At 39.6% G+C, this 12,076-nt stretch overlaps 1 protein-coding gene and 1 non-coding gene across 8 annotated transcripts in view; one reads left to right on the forward strand and one right to left on the reverse strand.

Annotated features, from left to right (window-relative positions):
• The window catches only part of CTNNA2 (catenin alpha 2), a 1,198,185-nt gene that overhangs the window by 1,013,427 nt on the left and 172,682 nt on the right, over nucleotides 1–12,076 (reverse strand). The gene's annotated exons all lie outside the window — the stretch shown is intronic.
• LOC115933612 (U6 spliceosomal RNA) lies at nucleotides 696–797 on the forward strand. Its single transcript, XR_004069480.2, has one exon. It is a non-coding gene; the product is annotated as a U6 spliceosomal RNA (small nuclear RNA).

Below are 12,076 nucleotides of genomic sequence, written 5' to 3' on the forward strand. Positions count from 1 at the left end.
AGGTAACTGAGTGTTTAGGGACCATTTTTGACCTTTCAGTTTGTCAGAGAAGACTAGACCTTTCTAGCATGCATCTCTCCATACCACTCTGAAGATAAAAGTTAACAGATAATGGATCTAATCCAATATGGAAGGTCTTTGTTTCCTGAAAGTTCAAAAAACCATCAAATAGCTCAATACATGTGGGCATCAGCCATAATCATTCTAAGGTGACCAGAATCACCTCAGGTGACACATCTACAAATGTATGAAACTATCTGTTTCTACCCTTAACTCCTTCCCAAGTGCCTTATTAGAAGATGGGGCTTGGTTCTTCTTTCCTGCATCCCATCCCTTCCTGCCTCCTGACTGAGGCCTCACTCCATCAATTGTACTCTCTCTTCTGTATCCTCAATTTCACCCCTTTTCTGGCTCTTTCCAGGCAGTGGAAAGTATTGTCCAATTAAAAAAGTAAAATACAAAATAAAAAATATATATATCCTTCACCATCCTACTCCTCACTTGACATTCTGTACTTCCCTTCTCCTTCACAGCCTAGCTTCTTGAAAAGGTAGTCTATAATGCCTGTTCCACTTCCTCACTACCTACTCATTCCCCATCCCACAACAATCTGGCTTCTGCCCTCGCCATTCCACTGAAATTAGCCTTGCAAAATTACAAATGATCTTCTAGTTACTTAATTCAATGGACATCATGTGATTTCCCAGCTTATATACTAAAATTAGAAAGATGTGGAGAAGATTATCATGGTCTCAGGGAAGAATGACAAGCAAATTTATGCAGCATCCAATATTTTTATAGTATGAACTCATTTTGTTATATATAGACATATATCTGGATATAGAGAATATATTTGCATATAGAAAAAGTCTGGAAAGATATGCATCAAAATTTTAACAGTAGTTATGCTGGGCGGTGGGATTTAGGGTGATTCTTAAATTATTCAAAATTATTCAAAATTATTCAAAATTATATATATTTTTCACCTTATACATTTATATATATTCTAGTTACATAATGATCACACATTCCTTATCTAAATAAAAATCAATAAGTAAATCATTTCAAAATACCTAGGGTCCTCTTTTAAAATCTTATTTGATCACACAGAAATATTTGGCAATGTTGTTGTTTCTTTCGTTTCAAGAATAGAATACTATACTCTCCTGGTCTTCTTGTACCCTCTCAACGTCTTATTCTTAGTCGTCTTTGTACCCTCTTCTTCTAGACCCATGCCCTTCATGTTTCTGCTTTGGACCCCATCACTGTGTCTCATCTCTGTCTGCTCTAGTGCCCGTGTGGTCTCATTCATGTCAGTGTCTTACTTTATGCTGAAAACTCCCACATCTATTTCTTTTCTGTTTCTTTCTTTTTTTTTTTTTTTTTGAGACGGAGTCTCACTTTGTCGCCCAGGCTGGAGTGCAGTGGCGCGATCTGGGCTCACTGCAAGCTCCATCTGCCGGGTCCACGCCATTCTCCTGCCTCAGCCTCCTGAGTAGCTGGGACTACAGGTGCCCGCCACCACGCCCGGTTAATTTTTTTTTTTTTTTTTTTGTATTTTTAGTAGAGATGGGGTTTCACCATGTTAGCCAGGATGGTCTAGATCTCCTGACCTCGTGATCCGCCTGCCTCAGCCTCCCAAAGTGCTGGGATTACAGGCGTGAGCCACCGCACCCGGCCCCCTACATCTATTTCTTTAGCTCAGCGCTCCTTCCTGGGTTCCAGCCTCCTATATACAACGAGTTACTAGGTTTCCAAGCACTTCAAAATGAACAGGCTTAAAAGTGAACTCATCTTTCCCCAACATTGGTCCAACTCCTATGGTCATATGTTAATGAATAAAACTATTACGTATTGGCCGGGCACGGTGGCTCATGCCTGTAATCCCAGCACTTGGGGAGGCTTAGGCAGGCAGATCACCTGAGGTCAGTAGTTTGCGACCAGTTTGGCCAACATGTTGAAACCCCGTCTCTACTAAAAATACAAAAATTACCCAGGAGTGGTGGCGGGCACCTGTAATCCCAGCTACTTGGGAGGGTGAGGCAGGAAAATTGCTTGAGCCTGGGAGGCAGAGGTTGCAATGAGCCGAGATCACACCACTACACTCCAGTCTGGGCGACAAGAGTGAAACTCCATCTCAAAAAAAAAAAAAAAAAAAGAACTATCATGTATCAAGCCCTGTCAGAAACGCAGTAGTCACTTTTTTTTTCTTTTTTCCGTGACGGAGTCTAGCTCTGCCACCCAGGCTGGAGTGCAGTGGCGCGATCTCGGCTCACTGCAAGCTCCGCCTCCTGGGTTCACGCCATTCTCCTGCCTCAGCCTCCCGACTAGCTGGGACCACAGGCACCCACCACTGCGCCCGGCTAATTTTTTGTATTTTTTAGTAGAGACGGGGTTTCACCGTGTTAGCCAGTATGGTCTCGAATTCCTTTCCTTTCTCTTACCTCCTACAATAAAAAGTTCAAGTCTAATAAATTCTAACAGCACCTGATTGACAACCATCTCTTCTTTCTCTCTCCACCACTGCTGCCTTAATCAAGGCTCTTGGCATTTCTTTATTAGATTATTGAAAGAGCATCTTGGCTGGTCATGTTGCCTTCAATCTTACCCCCTCTAATCCCTTCTTTATCCCACAGCCATAATGGTTTTCGCAAATATGAATGACATCATGTCACTGTCCCATCGAACAGCCTCTGATGACTCCCACTGCCTAAGAATAAAGTTCTAAATATATTAACTCTCCCCCAGTACAGTCCCATTACTCAGTATTTGCCAATTGTGCATCTTAAGTCTTTGTGAACTCTAGACCTAGTGAACTGCTAGCTGTTCTCCAGACATCCCATATTCTCCCATTCCTCTAAGACTTTTCTTGTGTCATTCCTTCTAAGCCTTTTCTTGTGTCATTCCTTCCATAGGCCAGCTTCATCCCTGTTTTCCTTACTTGACTTACTTTGGTTGTGTTTTGAGACTCAACTCAGGCATCACTTCTTGACCTGTTCAGTGTCCCCCTCGATCTTAAGAGGACACAATGCTTCCCTCGATTGTGCCATAAATCTCACTCTACTTTAATTGTTCGGCTCATTCTCTTTCACACTAGAATACTTAGATCCTTGAGGATGAAACAGTGAATTCGATATGTTTGAATACATACATAAGTAAATGATTGGCGTTACAGGAGCAGCCCCTTCCAAACTGAACCAATTACATGAGGGAGATGCAAAACAAGGTCTCCTGAACAAACGTATCCACAAAATAGTACAGGATCATTCTCCAAAAGTCACTACAATAAACAGAGTTGCATCTAAAGGTATTTGTTCAACCCCAGTACTGACAGCTTAAAGAGCTCAACATTCAGGAATAGCTCCAGGAAAAAAACCAGAACTTGAGTCAGAGCCATCCCTAACTGATAAGCATAAGGTCTCTTGCAGCCATTTTGCTGCAGGAATACCATGACGTAATTCAGGGAACACAGCACAACAAAGTGGGAAAACCAGCTTCTAGTTATATCTGTACCTCTCAGCCACCAAAATTATTCTCTTGACAAATCACCTGCTTCATCTGAAATTGTAGGGCAGCAACTTTATGAGCTTAAAAGAATCCATTGGTCTCCTGTATTCCCTTTAGCACTAAAATGATTATATCATTTCAGTGAAAATGCTTTTCAGCAAATTATTTTCAACTCTTATAAATCAAATTCTATACTAACTATGTATGATTAGCTAGGGCTTATTTGAGAGGTTCCTTAAGGACTGTTAAGTGATGTTTGTTAAGCAAGTTCAAACACTCTTTCATATACTGGTTTTACTGACCTCGCAGAAGGTGAGCATAGGCGGCCGGGCGCGGTGGCTCACGCCTGTAATCCCAGCACTTTGGGAGGCCGAGACGGGTGGATCACGAGGTCAGGAGATCGAGACCATCCTGGCTAACACAGTGAAACCCCGTCTCTACTAAAAATACAAAAATTAGCCGGGCATGGTGGCGCGCGCCTGTAGTCCCAGCTACGCGGAACCCGGGAGGCGGAGCTTGCAGTGAGTCGAGATCGCACCACTGCACTCCAGCCTGGGCGACAGAGCGAAACTCCGTCTCAAAAAAAAAAAAAAAAAAAAAAAAAAAAAAAAAAAAAAGAAGGTGAGCATAGGCTCTGCAATGGTTCTTCAATAATAGAGACAGATGACCTGTTATCAGTGGGTAGAATGCTGGTCTACACTCCTCCCTCTCCTCTGACCAAAGATAGGTGGAATGAAATGCTTCCTTTGACTAGCTGGGAAACAGAGGGAAACAAATGGACTCAAATACCGTCTAAGACAGAATTACATTTGAGTGTAATTTAGTTAACATGGAAAACAATGCATCTCACAGACATCTTTCTTCACTCACCTCTCAAAGCCCCCTGCTCTTTCTTACCCGTGTAATCACAGCTCATTCAAATATTGGTCATCTACAGGTATGGGTTAAGGCTGAATCTGTCTCTCCAGGCTAAGGAGGAGAATCATAATTATCCTATGTAAAATATGTGGGATATTTTCCTTTTTCCATTTTTTAACTCAAGTTTGGAGATGCAGCCAAACAAGATGTGATAGCAACTCAGCTGGGGACTTCTGGGAAAGGTTTTCCTGGACTATATGGACATGTCCTTCTCCCCTGTGCACTGCTGTAACTAGGCATGACACTGTTGCATCTATCTGTGACTATGAGGGGAGATAATAACAACTGAGAATAACAGAGTAGAAGGATGGAAAGCGCTTATGTCTCTTATGACAATCATACATTAAATTAATCAAGACTGAAACAACCCTATCTTTAGAAACAGGAAATATGATTTCATATTATTTGCAGCCCCAAACCCTCCTAACTAACATAATACGACTGATTGTTTTTCAAATAGCATTCTTTGTGTTCAGATTGATGGACTTGTGGTACTTTTGAAGGGGCTGGCAAACTACAGCCCCCAGTGAAAATCTGCCCAGCACTTGCTCTTGTAAATATAGTCTGTATTGGAACACAGCTACTCTTTTTCATGCCATCTATACTCTAGTTGCTCTTTCACCACAACAGCCGAGTTGAGTAATTGAGACAGAGACTGTATGGCCCACACATATGAAATATTTATTATCCACCTCTACAGAAAAATTTTGCTGGTTCCTATTCTGTATCAGTGGATTTCAGGTAGGGGCTGTATTACTCACATAATATTTTCCAGGGGCCATTTTGGATGTCCCAATCATTGTGAAGTAATTAAAAGGCCAGCATTGTTTAATGGAGTACAATGTTAAAGTCCCACATAACAACGGATATTCTCACTCAAAATACCAATAGTGATCCTACTGAGAAATACTACTCACAATCAATATAATAACCCATAACATAACTTAGGCCTTGGGCCACGTGAATTGTTTTATACATTATACCTACTACCATGGAAACTGAAGGTCTGGTAGATTTATTAGCATAGGTAAATGGCAATCTAGAAGCATTGCACTATAAAAACATTATTGATCCTCGTTAGCTATTTGTCGATAAACAGAAGAAATATATTTATTGTTACTTTAGAGGATTTTTTTTCATTAAAGTTTTCTGGTTAGGAGTTTATTTAGACAAACTGAATATTCCAAGTTCTGTTCTAAAATACAAGTTGTTTATGCAAACAATTTTTATCGAGGGATATTTTATTTTATACTCATGAATTTTAAGTGCTTTTTACTTTCAATTTTACACAGTGGTTATAATTTCTTTGGAGTTCTTTTTATGTTAAGCAGTATTTATAAATAATGATAATTATTTTAATTTCTGCTTTAATAAAAAGACCTTAAAATATTTTATTGGAATGAACTAAATTAGCCTCACTACGGAATTTGGATTTGAAAGAAAGACAAAAGATATGCATCTAAAACCACTGCGACTGTTTCACAATCAAGAAATATATACCCTTAAACACACAGTCTGATAAAATATATGAAAATTACAGGGATTTAAAAATATGTGAATTGCCTTTATAGAACAATTTAAGGAATATAAAACAAATCTATCCTCAGTGGAATAAACCAGAAGTCCAAAAAGTCATAATTCACCTAGAACTGTTATTTTTATCCAGAGCTTGCAATACTAATAATCACGAAAGCTAGGGCGAGGCATGCTTCGGTAAGGCAATGGGGTGAAGGAGCAAGTGGTTTGGTCCTTTAGAAAATAATCAAATGGCACTTCAGCTTTTCAGATTTTAACTATGTACTTTTTTTCTGCTTTAGAAAGTACACATGGTGATAAGAGGAAGGCACTGGGTGCTCTAAACTTCGTGTTGCAAATATTATTCCAGTTTATTCAATCCTTTTTTGTATACTGAGAGTTAGCATTTCTTGTACATGTGTAGAACAAAACCACCTAAAATTCTCCTAAACATTCAAGAAAGACATGCCCCCAGTTCCTCCGTCTAAAACGTGTATGTTACATATACATATGACAATGAGTATGTAACAACCCCCTGGCTATTCAGCAAACAATAAATACTAAGGTACTGCTATCTGGGAGACACGTAGTGGTTTGTTGACACTGGGCAGTGTCAAAGTTCTTTCAGCGTGGGCCCCAAGTATGAATGATCCTCACATATGAAATGAGTGTAAAATATTCCTCAGTTGGGTATACAGAGAGCACTGATTCTACAGAGCAAATCTCTGGCAGAGAGATTACATACAGGACTACACACCCAAGTAGACAACTATTTGATTCAACAGACAGATAAAAGGAAAATCAGGAGTTACCACATAAGGCGTTCAACACTATGAGCACAGCACACAGAGGAAAGGAAAGCCTCCAAAATGACTGTGCTTAGAGGAAATGCTGAGCAAATATACTTGAGAAACTCTAGGACCTGATAAAATAAATGCAACAGAAAAAAAAAATCTGCCAGGGGGCACATAAAACAGGATCCTGTGATCAATGAGAAAAGAACTCAGGAAGATAGACTTCACAACGAAGGGTTTCAACCAGCTTTCAGTGAAGAAGTGGAAATTGTTATCTAAATATACTATAGATTTTTCATACCTTATCTATGTATGCATACAATAAAATGTACATTATTCTCAGTTTAGAGCACAAACTCAGCCACTTCCAAAAACGTCTATGTTGGTTGTAGAAATAATTTGTAGGCCCACCCATATAGCATTGTTTAATGTGTGTCTGGAATTGATGGCTCCTACGTCACCATCGCAATCAAGGTTCTAATGCCCAAAGGAGCAAAAGACATAAATGACACCACGTTACAGCAAGACTTGGAATTACACAAAATAATTCACAATAATTGGAAGATAATTTTTAAATACAAATAAACAAAGTTATCCCAAATTCTTCTTTTAGCACTTTGGGTATTTTATGCTGGACTATTTGTTTCTGTGTCTTACATTATGTATACTGAAAGTTTTTCTTTATAATTGGGACCAGTGTACATACTGTTTTAAATAACCCATTTTTTTGGTCTCTTTTACGTAAATCAGATTTCAATGTCAATGTGTGTTTCTGTGTATAAATATAGCTACATCATAGACTATTAATATTTAATTTTCCTGCCCAATTCTCTGATGGTCTCCCACTGTTTTAAATGTTCTTGGAATTTAATTCATAGAGGTGACTGAGTAACAACACAAAGACGTCAATGCCATTAAAAGAAGTTCCGTTACTCACAGTTAGGAAATCTGTGACTCACAGTCCCCAACAGGAGGGGTCATGCTATGCCATGCCTTACAGTGGCACTTGGGGAAGCACCTGGGTGAGTGAAGGAGGTGGCAAGGGGAGAGCAGGTCCCAGGGTCTATACTGTGGTACGGTAGGAAGGAATGAATAAAACAGGGTAGGCTAAGTGTGAGCAAGGTTAAGATTGGACAATCTGAATACTTTCAGCATGCTCTGAGCTGTAGAGGTGATCCTTGGTTGTCTGATACCTAGCCCTAGGATGATACAGGGCAGGGGAAATATTGGCTTAGGGTGTAAGAGAGTTAAAGAAAGGAGCTGGCTGCTTTGACTAGGATATGGGCTTTGGATTTGTTGGTTTGCAAGTGAAAAGTGTGCTCCCAGGCAAGTTGTTTGATACATTTGGGAATCTGCTAGCTCTGGAGGGACAGTCTCTCCAGGTTCAGCAAGGCACAAAGATGCCAAGATATCACAAAATTCAGAAAATTAAAAAAAGTCATTAATACACCCATACAGACAGCTGCTCACTGAGCTTCCCTTCAGCATCCTTTCCTCCCTCTCCCATCTATCGAGACACTGAGATCATAATGCCTGCAGCACGTGGCTCCCACTCTTCCTTACCCCACCTACTTCTGGTGTTATTCCTGATGATCTCAGCATCCTTGTGTCTGAACATCTGACCCCCCAACCTGTCTGACCTTTCCTTTGCTCCATCTCAGCCACACATTCCCATAACCACATCCTAGGCCTACTAATCACCAGAACCAGCACCACCTCTAGAGAGCAGTGCTTGGGACCACGATGGCAAAGGTTTAACTGCTCAGAATTTTTAAAATAATTAATCCACTCAAAGCTAGGTCCTACTTATGTTAAAAAAAGATGGCCAATATGTGGCCAAGATCAAAAAGCCTGAAAGAGCATCATTACAGGTTTGGGAAACAGGTACTCTTTATTCTTCTTTATATTCTTTATAAACAGGTGCTTTGAAGATAGGTCAGTACCTTCAAAGGCAATTTTATATTAACCATTAAAACATTTATTTTCATATCTTTTAACTTAGAAATTCAGCTCCCAGCAATTTATCTTGCTGATAAAAACTTCGAGAAAAATGATTCTCACAATATTTGGGAAACCACATGAGGGCCAATATGGCTGGCATAGGGGAAGCAATAAGGGGAAGGGATGGAAGTGGAGAGCGGGGAAGGAGACAGGAGGTCTCAAAAGTCCTAGGAAAGACATAGACTTTATTCTTGGTACAACAGGAAACAAATGTGGAATTTTCAGCAGTAGAGCTAAATGATTAATCGGCTGACATCAATTTATATTTTGTCCTCCACAGTACACAGTGCCACTCCAAAGGCAGAGTTGCTAAGGTTTCTGAAAAATTAACTAAAGGGTCAGGGCTGCAAAGAGTGGTGAAGAAAAAGGAAAGAGGACAAAGCTTCTGCCCATGAGACAAGAGTCACAGATCATGAAAAATGTCTAAAATGCCAGGAATAATGTGACCTTAAGAAAATAAAATTAATAAAGAAATTGCAAGTCAGAGGCTGTCTTAAAGCTATAGGAGAAAAATTCCATTAAGGAAAAATACTTTAACAACAAATTAAGTGATATTTATGGTTGAAATTAGAAATCAGCAGGAATCATCTGAACTGCTTCTATGGAGCAAAAAATAATTCAGTTAGGACTGCACATTTAAATGTTATTAATTCTTTAAAAGCACAAATACTTACCTATCCTATAAGATTTTTATAAAGAAAAAATTTTGTTGTTCTACAATTGACAACCGGATATTGAAGCAAATTCAACAATTTTTTTTTTTTTTGAGACAGTCTCATTCTGTTGCCCAGGCTGGAGTGCAGTGGCTCTACCTCGGTTCACTGCAACCTCCACCTCCCAGGTTCAGGCGATTCTCCTGCCTAAGCCTCCTGAGCAGCTAGGATTACAGGTGCCCGCCACCACACCTGGCTAATTTTTCATATTTTTAGTAGAGATGGAGTTTCATCATATTGGCCAGGATGGTCTGAAACTACTGACCTCAAGTGATCTGCCCGCCTCGGTCTCCCAAAGTGCTGAGATTACAGGCGTGAGCCACCATGCCTAGCCAACCTCACCAATTTTTTAATGTGAGTGTTTAAAAAACATGTTTCTGGAGTAGGAAAAACCTAGGTCAAAATACCAACTAATTTCCACAACACTTTCTCAAGAATGACTTAAAATCATGAACATGCTTTTTAAAATAAATGGACTATCTATACTTATGTGTACACTATAAAAATATATATTCAAAGAATATATATGCAAAGAATTCATCATTCCACATTACAACACTTATGAGCTGGCACAGTGTCAAGGCTATTCAAAGAACAGTATATTTCCCTTCTTAAATAAAATGTCTGTTTTGAAAAGTATACTTTTAAGGCATCAAATATCAAAAACCTTGAACAAATAATGTTAACCCTTTCATAAAGTGTAGTCATACACTAAATAAATTAAAAACAGGCTCCAAGAATAGATCATCAATTGAATATTTTGGAACCAGGATTTACTTATGCAAAAGATTTCTAAATCATTTGAAGCACAAAAGATCAACTGTAAAAGTACACTATAGTAGAATTCCATTTTAATATCAACAACAGAAAGCAAGATTTAATAGAGATGTACCATGATATTACACAGGAGATAGACCATATGTTTATGAAGACAGAATTGAATTTGTGTTGTATTTTCAGTTATGGTATAATGGGGCCCGAAATAGTGAAGTTGCACTTTATGTGTTCTACCGGATCTGTCACGCAGGACAGGAAATCTGCTATGAGGGGGAGGCAGCAGGCAGCACTCTGCTGGGTATTTACAGGATGACAATCAACCCACAAACTTCCCTTAAAGTAGCTCTGAGAACATGGATGCCAACCCCTCCATGGCACATTTCAAACAGCTCTGGGAGCTTCTTCACTCCCTGGATTCGTACTGTAACTTGTTTTATGGTTTATAGCAAAATAGAAATAACTGAAGAAGCATAGGCTTTTAGAGTTGGAAGAAACCTGGTTCTTTGACACAACACATTCTCTATTTGATGGCAAAACCATCTACATCTTTAGAGGCAAGTCTGTGGCACTTGCCTTCATGTTTGGGTGGTGATCTCACAAGATGATAACGCTAAAATGCATTCCCAGAGCTGTCGCCCATAAAGCTTTTGGCTTCAGAAGCTGTCTTGAAGAGAAGCAGTCATTTAGGAAGTGAGACCTAGGGACAGGCAATCTTAGAAACCTGAATCTAATTATACTTCTTTATCAGAGTCACAATCGATGCTCAGGACCTCAGCAAAAATTATTAAATATTTTAAATTTTATTGCTATAATATTTCCATAAGCATTACGGGAAAATTGTTTATTTTATTAGTTTCTATGTTCCAATCTCCCTGCCCTCATCTCAGACCCCTCCAAGATAACCCACCACACCAGCTCCACAGCAACCATTCTAAAATATAACGCATGTTGTCTCCCTACCTAAAACCCTTCAGCAATTCCTCCTATCACACAAGGCTGTTTAGCCAGCCCTGTTTAGCTTTCCAGATTTATATTCATTTCCCACACCTTTCCCATGTCTTCTGGACTCAACACACACACACACACACACACACACACACACACACGCACATACACATACATGCACACACACACACTCTAACCATCTTGCCATTCCTAGTGTGTTTTTGAGAAAAAGAACTACATATGCACAGGATTGGTTAAATATGCACAGAGCAAGTTCAAGAAGTTTGGAAAGGCTTTACTATCAGAGTTTGGTGAACGGAATGGTGAAATTTCAGGCTAATGGTACAAACTTAGTTATTTTTCTCAAAAACATACCCCTCTCACTTCCCCACCCAGTGGTCCTGTTTCCTGGCTAACCTGTAATTAGGGTTCAACATCAAAATCACACATCCCTTATCCTGAAAAGCCTTGCCTGAAGCCTCTGTTCTGGGACCACTGCTCCCTGGTTGTGCCTTCTGTATCTAAGAACAGAGCACATTGTATCACAGTTGATATCAGGACCACCTCAGAAGGCCACTTGCTGTGTTCTATTAAAATGCTGCTTGAAGAATTGATTCCTAGGATTCAACTTCTGGTTAGCAGACATAAAAGATGATGTAGCTCCCACAGGAGATTTGTTTTCCCACCATTTAATCAAAATAGATGAAGTAGAAAATGGTCAAACGTCCCTCCTAACACACACCTACAACCACCCATTCCCTCATTCCCCCAGGCTGGACCAGAAAAAAATACAGACCTGCTCCAAGAAGCCCAGAAATCTCCAAACCCTGCCAGAGGGCCAAAGACAAGTTTCTGTAGCTGGACATTTAACTCATCAACTATCTACAAAGGGCAAATACCTACCTT

Source organism: Gorilla gorilla, chromosome 12 (assembly GCF_029281585.2).
Source record: "Gorilla gorilla gorilla isolate KB3781 chromosome 12, NHGRI_mGorGor1-v2.1_pri, whole genome shotgun sequence".
Lineage (NCBI taxonomy): Eukaryota > Metazoa > Chordata > Mammalia > Primates > Hominidae > Gorilla > Gorilla gorilla.